Here is a 14,120-nt window from a genome sequence, read left to right as displayed (position 1 = left end):
GGTGTAAGTGATGGGAAACTGGTCTATATCCATAACAGAACAGAAGTTTGGCACACACAGTTTGGTTTTAAAATGTTGTAACCAGGTTTAAGATTTGCCTCCCCCCTACCCCAAAGGATGAATGTATATTTGCTACTGGTTTAAACTGTACTGCTTACAGAAAACCATGTCATGTAGATCAATTGTGCCTTGGGCTTTTGGAATGTCTGTGCCTAACCCCTGAGTTCAGAAACAAAACATTTGTCATCTTTGAGAGAGAACAATATCTCAAATCCAGTACCATGATTATGGAGCCAAACTAGAATTCCTTGCATAAAATCTGTGTAAGTGACAATTTAACAAGGAATCTATGCTGAGCAGGCAAAGGAAGGTGAAAGAAAAGCATGATCTTTCTAATCCAGAGTCAAGCTGTAGAGCAGTTTTACAGTCACTCTGTACCTCTTACTATAAACATTTTTGCTGAAGGAAAGGACATTATCTACTACACATGCACATCCTTAACAAGTGGTTTTCCTCAGTGGAATCATAGAGTATGTCCAGACATGGGTGGATGTTTGACTCCTTGGGGACAACTAGTAGCAGTGTACCTTGCACCGTAGTTACTTGTCCCCAGGGAACGCCTGTGCATTTAGCACATGGCAAGTTGCCCTGGGTAGGGTAGGGGAGGCTCAAGCAAGCACTGAGCTGGCCCCAAGGGGCATCTTAGGTTACAGGGGGTCAGGGAAGCCTGGGTGAGGGAGATTCCTTTCCCTCCATTGAAGTTGACCTCATGAAAGAACACCTTGACAGGCTGGATACCTTCAAGTCAGCTGGCCCTGATGGGTTGCACCCAAGGGTACTCAGGGAGCTGGCGAGCATCGTAGCTCATCCCCTGGCACAGATCTTTGAGAATTCTTGGTGCTCTGGTGAAGTGCTTGATGATTGGAAGAGGGCCAATATCATGCCTATATTCAAGAAAGGGAGGAAAGTAGATCCTGCAAACTACAGGCCCATCAGCATGACCTCTATCCTGGGGAAGGTCTTGGAAAAGATTATTAAGGAGGCCATCCTTAACAGACTAGCTAAAGGCAATATCCTGAGGGATACCCAGCATGGGTTTGTTGTGGGTAGGTCTTGCTTGACCAATCTCATTTCTTTTTATGACCAGGTGACTTTTCACCTGGACAAGGGGGAAGAGATCGACGTCGTATACCTCGACTTTAAAAAAAAGCCTTCGATCTGGTATCCCATGATCACCTCTTGGCTAAACTGGCTAACTGCGGCCTTGACGTCACCATGATCTGCTGACTGGGGAACTGGCTCTGTGGTAGGACCCAGAGGGTGGTGGTCGATGGGAGTCAACTGTCTCGGTGCACTGTGACCAATGGGGTCCCACAAAGCTGTGTCCTAGGCCCTATACTGTTTAATAGCTACATCAATGATGTGGACATTGGTGTCAGAAGTAGACTGGCCAAGTTTGCTGATGACACCAAACTCTGGGGTAAAGCATCCACACCTGAGGACAGGAGGGTGATCCAGGCAGATCTGGACAGACTTATGCAATGGACGGACGAGAACCTGATGGTGTTCAGCACTGAAAAATTCAAGGTTCTCCACCTTGGGAGGAAAAACCTGCACCATGCTTATAGGCTTGGTAGTGCTACGCTGGTTAGCACCACAGATGAAAGGGACTTGGGGGTCATGGTTGACCACAAGATGAACATGAGCCTTCAGTGTGATGCTGCAGCTAATAAGTGAGCATAACACTGGCTTGCATCCATAGATGCTTCTCAAGCAGGGGGCTGGACTCTGATCCTCCAGGGTCCCTTCCAGTCCAAATGTCTACGAAATCTATGAAATCCCAGGGCTTTAGCTATGGCTATTTTGCCATGCTGAACCTATCTCCAGGTGGCTTGGCTCCACTTTTCAGCAGTGCACACTGCCCCTGTGTGCGCTGTGCTGGGTTTTTTTCCCTGCATTTTTTTTTAATCCCTGGATATCCAGGGGTCAAAAAACCCCATGGAAAAAAAACCTGGCACAGCGCACACTCAGGCAGTGTGGAAAAGACTGGACTATGTGGTATTTGACACTTCAAATATATTTGCGGCACCATATACTGCATGCTTGTCTGGACGCACTCATATAGTCCTGATTTGAGAGAGTGCATGAAGTTATAAGGTCCACTGACGTCATTAGAAGTCTCCAGAATGCCACTTCTGTCATAGGAATCATCCCAATTGAAAAACAATCCTTTTCCCTTCCATAACCCACAGTGTTTGCCTTTGGCAAAGAGGAGTCTCCTAAAATTGTAAAATATCTCCAAAAAGAAAAAAGAGAGAGAGTGACTACTACCATTATGTACTGTTTACAATGTATGTCACAATCACATCACTGTGCCAATCAGTGTACTAATATGGGATTTCCATCTCCATCTACTTTGTGCTGAGTTAAAGAACAGGTTCACTGAACTGTTGCAGACTATTTGAAATAATCATTTATATAGAACCGTGTTTATTATGGTCACTAATTTTGGAAAGCCTTCATGTAAACAAGCATGGTGAGACAAGGAGTAAGAAACCTGTCTCCATTCTACCTTTGGCCCAGCCTTTCTCAAGGAAAGATAATTTATCCCTAGAGCTTCAAAGGAAGAGATGGAAAAGGGACAGCACCAAGCTTCACTTTCAACATTCCAGCTGTGCAGAAGGGAGCGTGCTATATCCTTTAAAGTGGTTTAGCAACTTCCATGTTTCCCTTTGAGATGTTTTAAAGTTCCTGTGCCTCTCTGAGGAACAGTATCCTCTGTGCTTTTCTGGGAAGAAGAGCTTCATGTTACCTCCTATGCAGCCTTTTACCTAGGAAGCCCAGTTTAGTTCTGAAATCTCTGTCCATCCAACTCTAAAAGCCAAAATAAAAAGAAATGGAAAAGATGTTTGTGTGGGAGACAAATCACTGGCATCTTATAAAAACTAATACCATTTTGTTTTATCTTATTTTTGTTGCATTTAAAAAGGCTATGTAGGCTGCCTAGTTATTTTGTTCCTTTTGTATATATTTGATATGCCAACTGGTTAAAAATAACAGATCTCTTTAATTCACTTTACTGGGAGCAGGGACCATACTGATAAAATTAGATGTTCCTATTCCTGCTAATATCCCCTGCATTTAAATGTTATCTTCTCTGCTGCTTTATAAGTGAGCAGTGCATAGTGTTCTCTCTCATCTCCCACAGACCCCGCACCTACTCATACCACCTTCTTTCACACCGTGATTCCAAAGAAGATTTTTGCCAGTATAGTTGCATGAATCATTGGCAATGAAACTATTTAATAATGTCAGTTCCAGAGAAGACAGAAAAAAAGGCTCTTACCTTACCAGTTTCCTCAGGACACCATTCATCACCAGACTGAGAGTATGTAGAAGTAACAAACATAAAAGTTGCCATCACTCACGGCACTGAACATCTTTAAACGAATGGGAGAAGAAGATAAAATTTGAGGAGAGAGTTGATTGGGTCCAAATATTAGTTTGTCTTTTACTTCACTCCATCAGAGCCAAATGAAAGAATTCAAGTATATTTGTTTCCTTATCCTCTCCCTGCTCTCATCTTCACTAACATTTTACACCAATTCATTGCATTATGTTGTTAGCCAGTATTTTAAGCTCACTGGAATGGGGACTGTCTTTTACTGTATGTTTATTTAATGAAAGAAAGCAGGTTTCTGATTCCTGTTTAGAACCTCTAACTACCATTAGAATTAAAATGCATAATGGCAGTAGTTATATTTTGCCACATTATGTTCAGATGTGTACATTGCTCCCATAATTTAGGGCAGTGGTCTCCAACCTTTTTACGGAGATCTCTTTTTTTATTTAAAATCAACCCAAGATCTACTGTGTGTCAGTCCCTCCCCACCTTCCTCTTTGCAGGTCAGCTTGTGAGGAGGGAAGGGGGGTAGATTGAGGTAGAGGGAGAAAAAAATTATTTGGGGACATGCCGCTAACCAGGTAAGTCTATGGGGGAAGGGGTGGGGGGAGGGGAAAGGGCCATGGCAGGGCAGGACAGATGGAGGCCCCAGCAGCAAGGGAGGGAGCAGGGCACAGGCAGGAGCAGGGGCTGGGGGGCATGGGGCCCTGACCAGGCCAGATGGTGAGACAAGGGGAGGCCCGGGGAGCATATGCCCCCAAGACCTCCGCTTGTCCTCCACCCACTCCAGACCCTGCTCCTACTTGTGCCCTGCTCCCTCCCTTACTACTGGGGACTCAATCTACCCCCACTCCATGGCAGTGAGGGAGGGAGTGGGGCTGGGGAAGGGAGCAGGACAAAGCTGTGAGACACTTATCCAGGGGACACAGGGATAGGGGGGCAGACAGCCCAGGAGGACATAAGGGGTGTGTGCCCACAGATCTGTACACAGGGTAGGGTGGGCTGGGGCTGACATGGCACCAGGCTCTTCCCAGAGGGGGTGTTGCACTGGGCTGCACTTGGGTCAGGTGCTGGCAGCAGCACTGGAAGAGGGGCTGTGGGGGGTGAGGCTGAAGCCACCTGAAAATTCACTGGTAGTGGCGGCACTCGGATGGGGGCTTGGAGGGGGTATTGTGAATTTTTGGGTGCCTGAAGCACCCCCCACAGCATAGCCCCAATCTCAGTGATGCCACCCCCCAGGCCAAGCACAGCCTGGCCCAACACCCCTGCTGGGAAGAGCCCAGAACTGTCCTGGACCCAGTCCATCCCGCCCTACATGCAGATCCAGGGGCACATGCCCCCCATGCCCTCCCAGGCTGCATGCCCCCCACCTCCCTGCACCCCCCTGCACCCCCTGGACAAGCTGCTTATGGCTCCATCCCATGCCCTGCCCCAGTCCTGCCTTACAACTGCTGCAGCTGCCCATGTTGCCCTGAGTTTGGGGGGCATGTTCCTCATCTGTGCACAGTGGATGCAGCTGCTATTGTGGGCTGAGCTTTGCTCCCCGAGCCCCACTGCAGCTGGTCTGGGAGCAGCTCAACCCTATGTGCATCCCACTGCTGGGCTAAGCCTTGTCCCCTGCCCATCTGTTGGTGAGTGCACGTGGCATCAGGCCACTCCCAGGCCAGCTGCAGCAGAGCTCAGGGTACAAGGCCCAGCCCACACTGGCCGCCACCTCCACCAAGCACAGATGGAGATGTACATGCCCCATGTGGCCTCTGCCAGGGTGCACAGAGCAGTGGGAGTCTCCTGTGCCCTATATGAGCCGCCTGGGCTTGATTCTCACACCACCCACCTGGCCAGGGCCCCACACACCCTCCCTCTGCTCCCACCTCTGCAGGACTCTGTCCCTCACTGCAGGGGCCTCAATCTGGTCCCTTCCCTCCCCCATAGACTGGCCTGCTAGGCTGGTAGAGAGAGGTGGGCACATGCATGCATTCATGCACACAACCCAGTTGGTGACCACTGATTTAGGGTATTGTTTGATAAGGATTCCATGGGTAAGGCATCTTTTTGGGCAGATAAACAGGTTTCAGTGCTCAGTTCTATATTATAATGGTAGGTTTATGTGCCTAAATTGTATGTGGCAATTGTACTCTAAGGCTTATCCTATTTCAGTTTATGTACTGCCACTTTGTGCCACTTGCACACAGTTTAGGATTCTTTTCCACACTGCAAAGTGTAACTGCTAGAAGTAAAATGGAGGAGGTGAAGGGCTCTTCAACCTTTTAGCTTACAGTGATTACACTCATTCACAGAGCCACAGAAAATTAGGGTTCGAAGGGAACAAATCTAGTCCAACTCCCTGTTCAAACCAGGACCATCCCCAACTAGATCATCCTTGGAGATTTTTTAAGACCTGACTAGACAAAGCCTTGGCTGAGATGGAGATTTCACAATTTCTCTGGGTAACCTGTTCCAGTGCTTCACTATCTTCTAATGAGTTTTTTTCTACTATCTAATGTAAAAATTTCCTTGCTGCAATTTGATACTATTGTTTCTTGTTCTGCCATCTACCACCACTAAGAATAGTCTAGCTCTATCCTCTTTATAATCACCCTCATGTAGTTGAAGGCTATTAAATCCCCCCTGAGTCTTTTCTACTGCAGACCAAATAAGTCTAGGTACCTCACCTCTCTTCCTAAGTCACATGCCCCAGCACCCTAACCATTTTTGTTATCTTCTGCTGGACTCTCTCCAAGCTGTCCACATCCTTTCTGTAGTAGGGAGCCCAACACTGGATACACTATTCCAGATGTGACCTAACCAGTGCTGAATAGAAGGAAAGAATCATTTTCCTTGATCTGTTGGCAATGCTCCTCCTAATGCAGCCCAGTACAGGCATACGTCGTTTTATTGCGCTTCGCTTTATTGCGCTTCACAGATATTGTGTATTTTACAAATTGAAGGTTTATGGCAACCCTGTGTCGAGCAAGTCAAGGAATCTACTCCTGGTGAAGATGCTGTGAACATTGTTGAAATGACAACAAAGGATTTAGAATATTACATAAACTTAGTTGATGAAGCAGCGGCAGGGTTTGAGAGGATTGACTCCAATTTTGAAAGAAGTTCTACTGTGGGTAAAATGCTATCAAACAGCATCGCATGCTACAGAGAAATCTTTCACGAAAGGAAGAGTAAATCGATGCAGCAAACTTCATTGTTGTCTTATTTTAAGAAATTGCCACAGCCACCCCAACCTTCAGCAACCACCACCCTGATCAGTCAGCAGCAATCAACATCGAGGCAAGACCCTCCACCAGCAAAAAGATTATGACTTGCTGAAGGCTCAGATGATGGTTAGCATTTTTTAGCAATAAAGTATTTTTTAATTAAGGTATGTACATTGTTTTTTTAGACATAATGCTATTGCACACTTAATAGACTAAAGTATAGTGTAAACATAACTTTTATATGCACTGGGAAACCAAAAAATTTGTGTAGCTCGCTTTATTGCGATATTCACTTTATTGCGGTGGTCTGGAACCAAACCCGCAGTATCTCTGAGGTATGCCTGTATGCCGTTAGCCTTCTTCATAACAAGTGCACGCTGTCAGTTCATATTCAGTTGATTGTTCTCTGTAACCCCCAGGTCCCTTTTTCTGCACAGCTGCTTAACCAATTGGTCCCAACCCTGTACTCATGGATGTGATTGTTCCATGCTAAATACAGGACTTCATTTGCCCTAATAGAACCTCATGAGATTTCTTTTGGTTCCAATCCTCCAATTTGTCTAGGTCTCTCTGAATCCTAGACCTACCCTCCAGTGCATCTACACCAAGCCCACAGTTTGGTGTCATCTGCAAACTTGCTGAGGGTGCACTCCATCCCTTCCAGGTTGTTGAAGAAGATATTCAACAAAACTGGCCCCAGGACTGACCCCTGAGGCACTTCACCTAATACTGGCTGCCAACTAGACATCAAGCCCTTGATTACGACCCTTTGAGCCTAATTATCCAGCTAGTTTTTTATCCCCCTTACAATTCAATCATCCAACCCATGCTTTCTTAGATTGTTTTTTTTTGCTAAAGTCAAGGTAGATCACATCCACTGCTCTTTCCACATCCACAGAGCCAATCAGCTCATCATAGAAGGCAATCAGGTTAGTCAGGCATGCTGACTATTCCTAATTACCTTCTTCTCCTCCAAGCACTTAGAAATCAATTCCTTGAGGACCAGCTCCATGACTTTTCCAGGGACTGAGGTGAGGCTGATGATTGTGTAGTTCTCTGGAATCTCCTCCTTTATTTAGGCACTATATTTGCCCTTTTTGATCATCTATTATCTCCCCTGATCACGAAAAGTTTCCAAAGAAAGGCTCTACAATCACACCAGCCAAGTGCCTCAGCACCCTCAGATGCATTGTATTTGCCCCCATGGGCTTGTACACATCCAGCTGTTCTAAATGGTCCCTAATCTGCTCTTTCAGCGCTGAAGACTGCTTTCCTTCTCCCCAAACTATGCTGCCCAGTGCAGTAGCCTGGGACCTGACCTTACTTGGGAATACCGAGGTAAAAAAGGCATTGAGTACTTCAGCCTTTTCCTCCACATTTGTCACTAGGTTGTCTCCCCCAATCAGTAACAGACCCACACTTTCCCTGACCTTCCCTTCTTGTTACCCTTCACCTCCCTTGCTATCTGCAACTTCAGTTTCACTTTGGCCTGCCTGATCTCATCCCTGTATGCTTAGGTATCTCTCTTACACTCTTCCATAGTAATTTTCTAATTTTTCACTTCTTGTAAGCTTCCTTTTTGTGTTTTAGCTCGTTGAAGAGTTCCCTGCTAATTCGAGGTGGTATTTTGCCATACTTGCTAGTCTTTCTGCACATCTTTCTGCCCTTAGGTTTATTTAAAGCACAGCCAGCTCTCCTGGACTCTTTTCCACTTCAGGCTGGCCCCCCAGGAGATCCTGCCCATCAGTTCCCTGAGCGAGTTGAAGCCTGCTTTTCTGAAGTCTACTCTGCTGCTCTCCTTTCTTCCTTTCCTCAAGATCCTGAGCACAATCATCTCATGGTCAGTGCTGTCCAAGTTGCCATCTACTTCTCCATTCCCCACCAATTGTTCCCTGTTTGTAAGCAGCAGTTCAAGAGAACATTCCCTAATTGGCCTCTAACACTTGTACCAGAAAGTTGTCCACAATACTCTCCAGAAACTTCCTGGATTGACTATGCACTGCTGTATTGCCCTCCCGCAGATTTCAGGGGGATTGAAGTCCCTCATGAGAAATGGCCTATGATGAGGAAACTTCTGCTAGCTGTTTGAAGAAAGCCTCATCCACCTCATCCTTCTTGTCTGGTGGGCTATAGTAGGTACTCACCATAACATCACTCTTTTTGCTCTCTCCTCTGACCCTAACCGAGAGACTTTAAACAGGCCTGTCCAAATGCTAACCCATTCCCTTCTCAGGTTAACTCATTTAGATTGGGCTTGACATTTTTTGTCTGATTTAACCCCCCAGAATACGGGTGTGATAAGGCATTTTGATAGACCTAGCCCTAGTAAAATCAATCTAATTGTAACTTTTCTACATACCCTTAGTGGTTATGGAACCACTTTCCCATGGAACAAGACAGTCAGGTGCTAAACTCTATGCCCAGAGAGTATATTAATTTGTGTCTCTAGTCTCCCAACAAGTGCACTAGCCACCAGAACTCATGGTAGGCAATTTGCAGTGCTTTTTCCAGCTCCCCTCTTGAAACAGTCTTCCTGTACCTTGCATATAGGGAAGAAATATATTTTAACCAATGATTACTATTGAGAGCAGAGATGCAGGGTAAAACCCATGATTCCAGTATTTCCAGGGAATCGGCCACTTCACTGAGCCACACATGCTGTGGCATGGTCTGCTTCTCCTCACCTCCATATCTCCCTTTCTTGACTGCCTAGCAAGCCACTTCAAGAGGAATACTGGAGATAGTACTGGGTAATGCCTAACTTGAGGTCTAGTGTTTACAGCACATGGCTAGGAAGCAGTGAATGAGAGGGACTTACTTGCTAAGGGATGGGGCTTCTCTCCTGCTCCCTGTATAAGAACAGTAACTGTGAAGTTACTTGGCTTAAAGTACCCACCTCATATACAGTAATTGTGTTTTTTCTGCAAATAAATGTTTGGACTTACCCAGCCTTGTGAGCTGGGTAAGCATAACTAGGGCAGAGCAAACAGGGCAAGTGACCTGGTTACCAACTTGGATGTGGTGGGGGAGAGGAGGTGAAAATAACTGGCTGCTGATGACAGTCACATGATCACAAACATGATTGTAGGGGCAACCAGAAGTCACTGCTGCCCTTGTGCCTCAGGACCCACCTTTGTCCCTACTCAGCTGTGTATGAGTATAACTCAGAAATCTCAATTTTGCCATTTAGCTGCCCAGCTGGAGTGCTGCCGTATTGACCATTTTCAGAAGGTACACATGGACTTGTATATGCCAAGCTGAATTGGAAATAGTGTGTAAATACCAAAAAGTATGGCTGTATATGTTCCATTTAGGGACAAAAATGAAAAGTAGGATTGAGCCTCAAATGTCTTTGTGTTGCATAGCTTTTTAGACAGAGTATAATCTCTGGTTAGTAAGGGAAAAAATGTTGGAACTCAAGGTTGCAGAAATATTTATCTATAATTTATAATTAGTAAAAAAACCAATCTTCCTCTCTATAAGATTACCTGGGATCCCACGTAACCTAAAACATAGGTAAATAGAGCTAAACCAGTAATAATTTTGGCTCAAGCCAAACTGGCCAGTTCGAATTAGAAATGGGTACAAACAAAAGATAAAAAATCTAAACTCTGGATGCTGGTCTAAACTTTACATTTCTGTAACAGAATAGAAACAAATCATCAAAACCCAACTTTGTCCTCATGAACTTGGGGGATTTGAAATCCAGGTGTGCATCTGAATTTATGCATCTGAATTTATGCAAAGTGTAGGGACATCAGTTTCCATTACATGGTTAGCTATGACCTTCCAATTTGTTTCCAAGCTGAGACTGATTGCATGCGTTTCTCTCTCTACTTTTTCTAACAAAAAATTAGCAACAATTAATGGTAAGAACAAACATATTTTTTTTCCTTTAGAGCTAGATTGTTGTGTCTAAAGGTCTTATGTAAATGTACATAAGTAGATGGGCCTGCAAAAGAAGATAAAGATGTGGAACAAAACTTCCCTATTTCAAATTCTTTTTTGATTAAAACTTTTTGTAGTCTAGGATCAGTCCAAAGGGAAATTGTCTAGACCATGTACATATGCTATCTGGTACCCAACCACATTAAAATAATCAGTTTTCTATGACATGATTCATAGTACAGTTCATATATATGATATTGTTTCATATATATTATTACATATATATAAAATGTGTAGGTACTTCACATTTATGGTGAAGGTTTTGGGGTTTTTTTAACTGAACAGTTGTTATACTGTACAGCACCATGGTGCTTTGTGATGATTTCTAATATGAATGTCTAAACAAACAGAAATAAACTCAGCATTTAATTTATTCACTAAAACTTTGTTTACCAGCTTCTGGTTATGGAAATAAGAGTAGTTCTGGAGTTGGGCACTTGCGAGAGGTTTTTATATTCCCAGTGTATACAAAGGATCTAATTTTCTTTTCAAGCTTGAAGAAAAAAATGTCATTTTGGCCAAATGACAAGCGTTCTTTTGATGCAAAAAAAATCCATTCAATCTATTCACAGCTCAATCATCACACAAAGATTCTAATAATAAGGTACTTAAATTATTGTATTAATTCAGAATGTACAGATGTTATAATCAGTTTAAGAAACAGCTAGTATTGTAGAAAGTCAAAGCTGCTATGTTCGATCTAAAATTATATCCCTTTAGGGTCCAAAGGCAAATTTATTGATATCAATGAGAGTCTCTTCCTCTCTCAAGTTCAATGTGCTTTCACTCTGGTAAAAAAATATGCAAAACATGCACACATATAAAAAGTCCATAGGAACTAATCCCCAGTAAACAGCATTGTCTTCCTTTTAATCAGAAATGCTACTTCTGTGAAACAGCCAATGTGTTCCATGATATACTTTTATCCACAATTCATTGTTTTGTGAGACATTTTCATGAACAGTTTTTTTAGTAGGAGGTAATGCTGGATCTACTGCATATTTGATAATTAAGAGTGCCTCCATTTTTCATGATAAAACACAGAAAAAATATCCTCTTGTTTGTTCAGTTATTTGTAGTTAGACTACTTTACTACACAAACTACTTTTCTGTCCAAAGAGATTTAGATCCTGATCCTGCAAAGCAATTATGCATATAATTAATTTTCAGCCTGTGAATACTTCCACTGATGTCAATGGACCATTTGGATGTTTAACTTAATTACTCATATGCACAAGTGCTTTTTTCTGAATTGGAGCCATAAAAGAGAAGTTGGGTATAAGACGTTTATATTAAATGAACTAAGGCTTTATAAAAATGATCTCTACAGATGCTGAAGGAAGCTGAAGTGAAGAATAAGTAGCCTACATCTTGAGAGGTACAAATCACATTACAGCTAATAAAGCTATTGAAGCTCTACTAAGAGTGCTAGGGGAGAAGTTCAACACCTCACAGAATCAAGATCTAATTTATATCTCTGGAAAGGTGGATCATGCAAAATTTATTCTAGATGACCTACTCCATCTCCAGGCAGTGTGTTGCCCATTCCTAAGAGCTTTTGAAAGAATAAATGAATTAGATAATGATAGAGAATTGCTTTTCAAGTGACAAATAAACTGCATATTAACCAGTTCTAGGAAGATGAAAGGCATGTCTGATACTTTAGAAACGGCCAAAAAGATCCGTTTCAAGTTGGAAATCAGCATCAAAACCATAAAACTCCTCTGTCTGGTGCTGCTCAAACATTTTTTTCCCCCAAAGCAAGCAAAAACAAACAGTTACTGCCTTTCTAGCCAAAATTGTGCCAGGTACATGCTGGCTTAAATATATAGGTTCCGGGAGGGGGTGGGGCATAAAGAAATACAAGGGAGGGAAATGAGTAACCTGTGGGAATAAATTCAGATTGATCAGAAGCTCAAAGAATGCATGGAGTAGGTTTCACAACCAGTGGCAGCTTGTATTAATTCCAGTTTCAAAGTTGTTTGTTTACATGGAAATCAGGGTTGTTTTCTTCAAAGTTGGATCCCAAAGAGAATTTTATATACTTAAGAATTGTCCTTATACTCCAGAATGTCAGTCTGTCCATCTACTCAGGAGCCACTTATGACACGTGGAACACACAATGGGTCAGGTTAGCAAAAGGCATGTTTTCTGGATAATCATTGAATACATGAACTCTATTAACACAGAGGGAGCCATGAAGTTGAACTATATACTTTTTGATAAAAACGAGACTCAGGGCCAGATTCTCAAGCCACAGCTTTACTGATGTACACTGCGCATTAATGTACCATAATTACAGTGCATTAAGTTTAGTACCTAAAACAGGTACTAACTTTATGTGCTGCAATGGGCATTCCTGTGGAGTAGCACTGGCACACATCTTTTACGTGATACTAATGCCCAGTAGACTAATTCTACTATGCATTTGCACTTTAGCACAGCTTTTGCCATGATGCACTAATATGCAGTAGAATTAGTATACTGTGCTTCTAGCATCTTGTGTGGACACACCTACTTTGTCCCTATTTTTAGAGAATTCTCTTCACTGTTAACCAAGACATGGGGCACATCCACCCATGGAGGCACGTGTGCTTGCAGCAACTCAAGGAGCAGCATCACAAATTTGTGCTGCAGATTTGTGCCTCAGCACATATGCCAGAACATGAACTTTGGTGTAGGGCAAGCTGTGCCACTTGGGACAAACTGACCCTCCCCAGCTCCTCCCAGCCAGGGGGGAGCTACAGACTGGGGCCAGCACCTGTGTTAGCCTCAGCGGTATAAAAACCTGTCCTTGCAAGCAGCTCAGAGCTACTTGCCCTCAGGAGCTTCTGGGGCTTCCTGGATGCCTTTGAGGACTGGTGGGTGCAGCCTGGGGAGTTTTGCTCCATGTCCCCCTCAGGTGCCCTCATTCTCACATTTTGACCCTTTGACCCTCATGTCACTCCTGTCATGTTTTTTGCCTTTGTTTGTCCCAAGAATTATTTTGTATCATTCACCCATTGGCCCCACACAGTAGGGGCTATTAGTTAGCCAGGTGGGCCTTAGGGCCCACAGTACTTGAAGGATACAAAGAGATGGGAGCTTCTGGGGAGGAGCCTCTGGGCCACACAACTTCCTGTCCTAGGCTGCTGTTGTTGCTGCTGCTACTGCAAGCTTGGTGTCAGGAGCTTCTGGGGAGAAGATGGCCAGGCCCCTTCCTACATCTGGCTACTGCTAGCTGATGATCTCAAAGCTTTTCTGAGTAAACTGGCTGCACCCTTTCCTCCCTTGGGCTGCTGTTGTTGCTGCTAATCCCTCATAGGGAGCTCCTGAGCTGCATGTTGCTGCCCTGCTTTGGGGGGGGGCATCACACCGCACCACAACCGAACACTACAACCTAGCTTCTGCACACCTTTTCTGGCCTGCTACCCAGCCCACCACTGAGCTTTGGTTGGGGAACAGACCGGGGAGGGAGACTGCACTACCTGTGGACCCCTCCCCCACCATCACTACCAGAGCCTAAAGGTGCCTTACCTGACCGAGCTGTCTTGGCAAGCCACCCCCTGCCTTCACCT

This window comes from Crocodylus siamensis, chromosome 1 (genome assembly GCF_052110815.1).
Source record: "Crocodylus siamensis isolate JL-2025a chromosome 1, ASM5211081v1, whole genome shotgun sequence".
Taxonomy (NCBI): domain Eukaryota; kingdom Metazoa; phylum Chordata; order Crocodylia; family Crocodylidae; genus Crocodylus; species Crocodylus siamensis.
Note: the sequence above shows the minus strand (reverse complement) of the source record.